This window comes from Oratosquilla oratoria, chromosome 1 (assembly GCF_046742065.1).
Source record: "Oratosquilla oratoria isolate Oo_2021 chromosome 1, ASM4674206v1, whole genome shotgun sequence".
Lineage (NCBI taxonomy): Eukaryota > Metazoa > Arthropoda > Malacostraca > Stomatopoda > Squillidae > Oratosquilla > Oratosquilla oratoria.
This window is the reverse complement of record NC_134777.1, coordinates 52,513,757-52,524,028: the sequence shown is the minus strand read 5'-3', so window position 1 is coordinate 52,524,028 and position 10,272 is coordinate 52,513,757.

Sequence of the window (10,272 nt, the reverse complement as noted above, 5' to 3'; positions counted from 1 at the left end):
AAATAACATATACCAACATAGCATGATTTCAGGACTAAACGAATGAAATGACTATCTGACAGTAGAGAAACCAGACATAATGGAAATTGTGAAGACGAAATTAAAAAATCTACCACCAAACAACCATTGGATAAAAAATTGAAAGAAGAAATAGGGTGGAGTCATGTTTTTGACTAAGAAAGACTAAGACAACAGAAGGAAAAAATAATGTAGAATTAATTATGATAAAAGTTGAAAACAATGACATGAAAAGTAGAATTTTTTTAGTAATATAATGTATGTACCCCCCCCCCCCCCAAAAAAAAAAAAAAAAAGTTTTGGACAGAGAGTGATCATTCCAAAATGTTTTGGAAGACACAAAAAATGCACTAACAAATTTACTAAAAGGAGGAAACATGGTGATTATGTGTGACTTTAACTCAAAAGAAATACGTTGGGAAGAAATGACGGTAAAAGGTGGAGACGACCTTTGGGGAAACACTACTGGATATGACCAGTGAATACACAATGACTCGGTAAACGAAAATACCAGATATAGAAACAATGAGGAACCGTCTAGACTAGATTTGATATTTTCGTCAGAGCCTGAAATTGTGGACAAAATGGATTACAAAACACCAATTGGGAAGAGTGACCACATACTATTAGAGTTTGAACTAAAAGAACAAATTGATTTGAGATGAAATGAGAAACATAGAAAAAGAAGACTAATGTACAACAAACGGATTTCGAGAAACAGAAAATTGTTTCAGAATGCAAATTGGGAAAAAAATTAAATGAAGAAACAAATATGGAAGAGAAATGGGACATATTAAAAGACATATTGAGGGAATAAACAAATATGTACCAAAGCAGAAGCAAGAAAGGGTGTACATTAAGTGCTGGTACAACAAAAAATGTAGTGAGGCTAAATATAGAAGAGACATGGCCTGGAAAAGATGGAAAAAAATATATATATAAAAAACGAGTAAGTGGCAAATATTTGTCAAACTAAGAAATGAATATGTAAAATTCACAGGGAAGAAAAAATGAAAAAAGACAATAAAAAATGCAAGCACCAACCAAAACTATTTTACAGATATGTAAATGGTAAACTAAAAGACAAATAAGAAATAGTAAAACTGTACCAAGGGAATAATGAATATATAGATGTAGAAATGGCTGAAATTATGAACAAACATTTTAAATCTGTATTCACAATTGAAAGTACACAAAATTGGGAGGAAATACAGAAAGATCCCCCCCTATGAAAGAAATAACTGCGACAAAGAAGGAAACTAGAGACCAAATGAAAAACCTTGACGTCAGAAAATCACACGGTCCGGATGGAATTGCAAATTGGATACTAAAAGAATACATAAATGAACTAACGGATAAAATATATAAGATAACTGATTACTCATTCAAAGAAGGAAAGGTACCACAGGATTGGAAAAATGCATATATTGTACCAATATATAAAGGAGGGGACAAGGAAAATCCAACCAACTATAGACTGTCTCCTTTACAACCATACATACATATACCAAGGCTTTTTCCCCCTTCCAAGGGAGGTAGCCACAAAAGGAAAGGCATAAAAACACTCCCACCCATTTCATCCCTAAATACACTCCACACCCCTCCCACCCTTCCTCTCATCTGAGCACCTCCTGGATGACGGGTCATCCCTGAACCCTGCCCACCGCCCTGGGTCAGAAGCAGTGTCGCAAGACACAGTACATCCACAGCAAGGCCGCTTCATTTAATCGGCGACCCCCCCTCTCCGTCCCCCTTTGCATATAAGGAGAGGACGGGGAGAAATCCCTTCGGGCTGCGTCAAAATTTACTCACACATACTACCCCACCCCCCACCCCCCGCCTATTCCTCCTCATGTCGTCACAACATCATCCATATACAACCATTCTCCACTCACCTCTGTCTTCCGTCCTCTCCCTTCCTTCCTCAACAGACATTCCCCTCTTCCCCAAAGCCCCCTTCACCCCATCCATCCACCTCATCCTAGGACGTCCCCTCATGTTCACTCCCTCCACATCTGCCTTCCATACCTCTTTTACTAGTCTTTCGTCACTCATTCTTTCCATGTGTCCAAACCATCCTAATATTCTTTCATCAACCCTCTCTCCCAAATCCTTTTTCACCCCTGTTCTCCTCCTCACCTCCTCATTTCTCACTCTATCTAGCCTAGTAACCCCCACCATACTTCTCAGACACCTCATCTCAAACACATTCAAACTCCTTCTCTCTTCTTCTCTTATGTTCCACGTTTCTGCCCCATACAGTGCTGTTGGCACAATCACTCCTTCATACAGTCTCCTCTTCGCATCCATTCCCAAATGTCTATTTCTCATTACACTCTTTAAACCACCAAGGCATTTACTCGCTTCTCTCAATCCACCTTCACTCCACCTTTTCCTGCTACACTTGCACCCAAGTATCTAAAACTATCCACTTCCTCCAGTCGCTCTCCCTTAATGTTCACTTCCAGTCTACTGCCACTTTCACCCCTTGTACATCTCATCACCTTACTTTTACCCACATTTATCTTTAGCTTTCTTCTATCACATACTCTCCCAAACTCTGCCACCAGCTTCCTCAATCCCTCCTCTGACCCTGCCACAAGCGCAGTGTCGTCCGCAAACAACAGCTGGCTCACCTCCCACTTTTCTCCATTTTCTTTAACCATCTCCAATCCCTGACTCACTACCCTAGCATTCACCTCTCGCACCACCCCATCCATGTATAAGTTGAACAGCCAGGGCGACATAACGCATCCTTGACGAAGTCCCACCTTTACTTCAAACCACTCACTCTCTCCATTTCCAATCCTAACACATGCTCTACTACTCACATAAAAACTCTTGACAGCTCCCAAAAGCTTTCCTCCTATCCCATAAATCTGCATAACCTCCCACAGTGCCTTTCTGTCTACCCTATCATAAGCCTTTTCCAGATCCATAAAAGCCCAAAAAATATCCTTCCCCTTTCCTATAGCTTTCTCACATATCTGTCTTACCACAAAGATCTGATCTACACAACCTCTACCCGTCCTAAATCCACACTGTTCCTCACCAATTACTCCTTCTGTTCCTCTCCTAATCCTCTCAATTAAGATTCTCCCATAAGCCTTCCCTACTACACTCAACAGGCTAATCCCTCTGAAATTACTACATTCACACCCAGTCCTCCGGTACTTTACCCTCTCTCCAGCAAACATTAAATAATCTCACCAACCAGTCCACCATCACTGAACCTCCCTTTTTCAGACATTCTGCATGACATCCATCCAGACCAGGTGCCTTACCTGCTTTCATCATCTTTACAACTGCCTTCACCTCATCCTTCCTTATTTCTCCTCCGTTCTCCTCACTCATCACTCTCATTTTCTTCGTATTTCCCACTGCAGCTATCTTTCCTTCCCTATCCTCCTTCACATTTAGCAACTCCCTAAAATATTCTGCCCATCTTCCCCTCACTGCCATCTCTTCCATTATCAACTCTCCATCTGTACCTTTTACCTTTTCTTCCCTACTTGATTCGCCTCCTCTTCCTCTCTTAATTTCTTTCCAAAACATCTTTTTATTACTTTCAAAATTTTCTGTCATACTCCTACCCCATTTCACATCTGCTCTCCTCTTTGCCTCCTTTACCTTTTGCTTTACTTCTCTTTTCTTTTCTTTGTACCTCTCATATGACTCCCCTGTCCTCTTTTGTAACCAATCTGTGAATGCTCGCTTCTTCTCTTCTACAACCTTCTTTGTTTCCTCATCCCACCATTCACTACCCTTTCTTCTATTTCCCCCTGTCCTTCTTGTTCCACACACCATCCTTGCACACTTTAAGACTCCCTCCTTGAACCATCCCCATTCCTCCTCCACACCCATCTCTGCTCTATCCTTTACTCCCTCCCACTCCTCCTTCAGCTTCTTTTCGTACTCCTTCTCCTTTTCCTTTTCATTCAAGGAGTTCACTCTAAGAACCTCCCTACCTTTTGTCCCTTTCCTCCTTCTCCATCTATCCTCCACTCTCAACTTACCTTCCACCAAAAAATGATCTGATATTCCCCCACCCTCTCCCCTTAGCACATGTACATCCTTAACTCTTCCTATCATACTCCTATTTACCACTACATAATCCATTAGCGCTCTATCTACCACCCTTCCCTCCACCACCCTCTCCCATGTGTACTTATGCTTGACTTTCTATCTCCTCACTTACAAGAATAGCCACCCCTTCCCTCCCTCGCCCTCTCTTCACTCCTGATAACCTCCCACTTACACTCCAACATACACTCACCCTTCCCTTTCAACACCCTAAAGTATCGACTGCATGCTACTTTGCCGCAATAACAAGCAGCCAATACCCCAGAAAAGTATGTGAAAAAATATCAAGAGTAGATGGATTAAATATCTGGAAAAGATACTATACTGAATCCAACACAATTTAGATTTAGACACGGAAGATCATGTACCATTAACTTGATTTACTTCTACTCGAGACTAATAGATATAATGCAAGAAAGGGACGGATGGGCGGATTGTGCTTTCCTAGACCTACAAAAAGCATTTGATAAAGTATCAAACAAAAAGCTATTAAGAAAAATCTAATCAATTGGTGCTATTCAAGGAAAGTTGTTGGAATAGATGGAAGACTTCTTGACTGAGAGAAAAATGAGGGTAGTACTTAATGACGAATACTCGACCTGGGAAGTAATGATAAGTGGAGTCCCACAATGTTCGGTATTGGCTCCGATTATGTTTGCCATGTATATAAATGACATGGATGAAGGTGTAGAATGTTAAATGAACTTCTTTGCAGATGATGAAAAACTACTAAAGTACAGAGGAAGACTGAATCACTACAGAAAGACCTGAATAAAGTCTGAGAATGAAGTCAAAAGCATCAAGAAGTGTATAATGGAGTTTGGAAAAAGTAAAAATAGAATATTGGGGCAATATAAAATTGGTACAAAGGGAGTTAAAAAAGTACTTGGAAAGGGACTTAGGAGTAATTATCAGTAAAGACATGTCACCAGACAAGCATATCAACAAAATAGAGAAACCTTCAATTTACTAAGATCAATCAAAGTGGCTTTTGAATACTTGGATGAGGAAATGGTAAAGAAAATATTAGTTACACTGATAAGACCAAGATTGGAGTATGCTGCGACACTGGACACCCAGTACTAAAAAGAATATAAATGAATTAGAAAGAATACAAAGAGCAACGACAAAGATGGGACCAACACTCCAAATTGACATACGAACAAAATTTTTCCAAATTGGAATTACCAACCCCGGAACAAAGAAGAGAAAGAGAAGATCTACTGACTATTTACAGAATTATGAAAGGGATGGAAGTCCTAGACAGAGATGATTTATTAAAGTGGGATGAAAGAAAAAAAAAAAGGACATGAAAAGAAACTCAAAAAGGATAGTTATAGAAGAGATCTGAAAAAGAATAGTTTCCCGCACAGAGTGGTTGATATCTGGAATAAATTGGACGAGGCAACAGTATGTGCAAATACTATACAAGAATCTAAAAACAAACTTGATGCTGAAAGATACAAAAATGGGTCACTACGAGCATAGCTCCATTGCCGTATAATACAACTAGGTAAATACAACTACACAGTACAATTTTTTTCCTAACGAGATCTAAGGGAGGGTTTAACCATCTATCATTTGTTGACATGGGAAATATCTCTTCCATATTGAGAGCTCCCCTACTATCCAAAAATTTCACACACTTTAGCCCTACACTCCATCAAGGATTTGACTGACACACACACTACCCAACCATATGGCACAAAATTGGCAGACTTGCGGTCCACACTGCAAATAATTGACTGTCCTTTCATTAAGAACACCTACCCATGTCCCCTAGTTAGTCACCCTCTATGGCCATTCTTTATCTTAGCCATGCTGGTGAAAAAACAAATACCAACTGATAATATCATGCAACGGACTTCCATCCTACTCTCTGGTTTACATGACAAAAATTGACAAATTCTGGGAGGAACATTGACAACCATTTTGAAAACAAAACTTATCTGCACCCAGGGACTTATTCTCACCAGCCAAACTAATGGTAATAGTCTTTGGGAGAGTGTGGTGTAAAGTCTCGGAGTGGCTACATTTCAAAGGCAGTCTTTTGGGGACATGGATTTGGATCTGTGATTTATGGGCTAGGTGTTAAGAATAGTGTGTTCATTGTTTTGGCTACTTGGGGAGGTGAAGATATGGTATGAATATTGATTTGAAGAAAAAGGAGGGGCTATTAGGATGTTTTATTGTTTATATATATATATATATATATATATATATATATATATATATATATATTGGAGATATGGGTTTGGGAGGTGAGTGTTGAAATGTACGTTTGCCATGAATTTTTGTGTGCTTAGCTCATTATTCATTGAGCTTGTGCTCATGTTTTTTTTTTTTTATAAGAATATACTTTTTAATAAGGCCTATTTTCTACATTATGGGCTATGGTGCAATCTGGATTGTACTAGGGAACTGTGTGCTGTCATGTAGATGGTGAAGTTTTTGGGGTTGATAATTATGGCACTGAGGTTATGTATTTATCGAATTGTAGTATACAGGAAAGAGGCAATGTTCATTGGGTTCTGTCTCCTATTCTCTAATTTTCTAACATAAACTCAAATTCATATAGGGTTCCAATTTATAGATCTTTGATTTCCAATTATCATATTCAGATTTGAACACATGTATTGTTTGAGCTTGGGCTATATCACCACCTAAGCTATTTCATATATCTATACATCTATATAACTGTATTTCTTCACATCCTTTCGACATATGGTCTTTCTTAATTTACTTCCATGAACTCTTAAAGCCCTCGCATCTTTAATCAGGAGATCTCTTCTATCAATGCAATCTATACTCTTTAGTGACCTGAACACTGTAATCTTGTCACCTCTTTCTCTCCGATCTTTCAAGGTTGGTAGACCCAGTACCTTTAGTCTTTCCTCATATGGTTTATCTGCCAGGCTGGGGACCAGTTTAGTTGCCGCCCTTTGTATTCTCTCAATCTTGCTTATATGCTTCACTCTGTGTGGGGACCATACTACTGATGCAAAGTCTTGGACGGATCGGGGTTTCAATGAGTTTTTTCATCATCTCTTCGTCCATATAATGGAACGTCACTTTAATCATCTGCTGTAGTCCATATGTCTCTCCCACTATCCTGCTGATATATCTGTCAGGTGACAGGTTGTCTTTTATCAACATTCCTAAGTCTTTCTTCTCCTTTGCTCTTGTAATGTGTTTGCTTCCCAATAATTTAAGGGTAGCCTTTTGCCACAATTGCACATTTCCAGTACTTTGCACTTTTTTTTTGTTTTTGTTTTTTTACCTTCATTTCCCATTCATGTCTCCATGCAAAAATAGTATGTAGATTTTTTTTTTGCAATATTCTACTGTCCTCATTTTTCACTCTTCTCATGATTTTTGCATCATCTGCAAACATGTTGGCATAGCTTGTTGTTCCTTCCATCATGTCATTAACATAGACAAGAAACATTATTGGTGCAAGCACTGAACCTTGTGGAACTTTGCTTGTTACTGCTCTCCAGCTTGACATCTTGTCCTTTACTACTGTCCTCATGTATCTTTCCTTCAAAAAGTCTTCATTCCATTCTAATGTTTTGCCCCTCAGTCCCTCAACATGATCCAATTTCCACATAAGTCAGCTGTGAGGTACTTTATCAAAAGCCTTCTTTAAGTCTATGTACATGCAGTCCACCCATTTCTTGTAGCACATCAATCACTCTTGACACACATGACCTTCCAGATCTGAAACCAAACTGACTGTCTGTCAGAATATTTATCTTTTCAAGATATTTCATCCATCGATGTTTCACATGTTTTTCACATAATTTGACTATTGTACTGGCTAGTGATACTGTCCGATAAGTCAGTGGTGTTTCCTTATTTCCACCTTTGTGAATTGGCATCACATTTCCCCATTTCCAGTTAAGTGATACAATGCCTTCTTTCAGTGAACATATAATAAGGCTATGGATCTTGTCCGCTGGTTATTCCCTACATTCTTTAAGTAAGCAGTTTGAGATCCCGTAAGGTCCTGAGACTTGTCACATCCAATGATCTCAAGAGTTTGAGCACTTCCCTCACTTCTACATATATATCTGCTATATCTTTTTTTTCTCCTCGCTTTTATAAAAAAAAGCTCTCTTTTGTGAAGACTGATTGGAAACCTTCATTCATTATTTCTGCCTGAGCTGAGGCCTCTTCAAAGACCTCACCATCTACTATTAACTTGGTGATTTCTTCCCTGTGTCTCAATTTACCATTTATGAACCTGTAAAACAGTTTTGGTTCATCTTTGCATTTATCTATTACACCTCTTTCAAAATTGCTTTATTCCTCCCTGCAAATTCTAGTATAGTCATTCCTAGCTTGTTTGTAAGCTTCTTTTGTTTTAATGCTTATTTTCTTTCTCCATTCTTCCCAAGCCACATCCCTGGTCTTTTTCGCAATCTCATACTTTTTGCTAAACCAATTATGTTTTTGCTTCTTCCTTACACTAGTCTTTGGCATATATTTGTTCACTCCCCCATTTCCTCCTTATTCCTGTGGTATTCATAAATTCTTCATGAATTCCTCTCGGTTTGTTTCTTCAAAGACTTTTCTCAACACTAAGTAATCTGCTTTCCTAAAATTGAGTCTCCCTTACCTGTGTGATTCATTCCTTGGTTCTATTTCCTCATCCTCCAGCTGAAATTCATTTGTAACATGGTCACATTTTTCTATTGGGTAAAGGTAACTCAAGGAGCTGATGATGTCTTGCACTTTGGTTAGTAATAGATCTAATATTATGGGAATATCATCTCCTCTTACCCGGGTCACTTCCTTTACCCTCTGGGTCATTGTGTTCTCAACTGCTATACCCAATTGTGTATTTCCACAGGAATCTGCTTTGTCACCACAATTAAAATCTCCAATAAGGACTATGTTATTACTTTGTTCAATGTTTTTCTTGATATTCAGTTTCATCCTAAGCTCTTGTCTTGGGGGGAACATATGCCACTATGAAATCTCTTTTGTTGTGTCCCTTAGTACTGATCTTTAAGTGAATTACTTCAGCCTTGCCTTCACTCATATTTGCTTCTTCCACCTTTACGTTACTTCTCACCACAAATATTACACTACCCTTTTTATCTTTCTCTCTCTCTCTCTCTCTCTCTCTCTCTCTCTCTCTCTCTCTCTCTCTCTCTCTCTCTCTCTCTCTCTCTCTCTCTCTCTCTCTCTCTCTCTCTCTCTCTCTCTCTCTCTCTCTCTCTCTCTCTCTCTCTCTCTCTCTCTCTCTCTCTTCTCCAGGAGGTGTATCTGTTGTTCCCCAACTGTATATAAAAAAATGGGAGTCTAGTCTCTACTAGACACAATATACCAGGCTCATTTATCCTTAAGTAGTCATTTACCTCCAATCTAGCTGATAGTGAACTATTGACATTAGCATATGCTATTTTAAGTTTCTTTGTAGTGCTCACTTTGCAATACTGCCTTCTTGTTTTCTTAGAAATAATTTCCTCACCTTCTGATTGACCACTATAAAAAAAAAAAAATTCTTCTTTAGTCCTATAATTTTTGGCTTTGGCTTCCACTGAGATTTCGTGTCTTTGCTCGTTCCTCTCTCCAAATATCTTTTAACCTTTCTTCTCGTGCTAACTTCCAAGACTTGCTGATTACCTTTGCCATGGCTTGCGACTTGAACTTTATTTTCATTAGGTGTGATATATGTTTGGCTAGTATTGTGTCTATTGTTAGGCATTGTACTGTTTTGGCTGAATATATAGCTTTTTGGAATATTTTCCAATTTGTTCAAGAAAAGGACTATCGATTTTGTAGAGATAGTGGGGAGTATGTAAGGGGTGTAAGGAGTAGAAAATGGTCACTTTCTTGTTGGTCTGGTACTACAGACCATTCATAGTCTAAGATGAGATCTGGTCTGCACAGAGACAGATCAATGCATGTGTAGGTCATTGCATGTATTGTATACTGATAGTGTGGTGATTTGTTATGAGAGTTGATATTAGTTTGTCTTGTGAAGTTTTCTATTATGTCTCCCCAATATGGGTGTCTTGCATTGAAATCTCCGCAAAATGGGTGCCTTGCATTGAAGTCTCCTAGATAAAGAATAAGTACATACATATACCAAAGACTTTTTTCCCCTTACATGGGGGGTAGCCAAAAATAAAAAGGCATAGAAACCACTCCCACCCATTC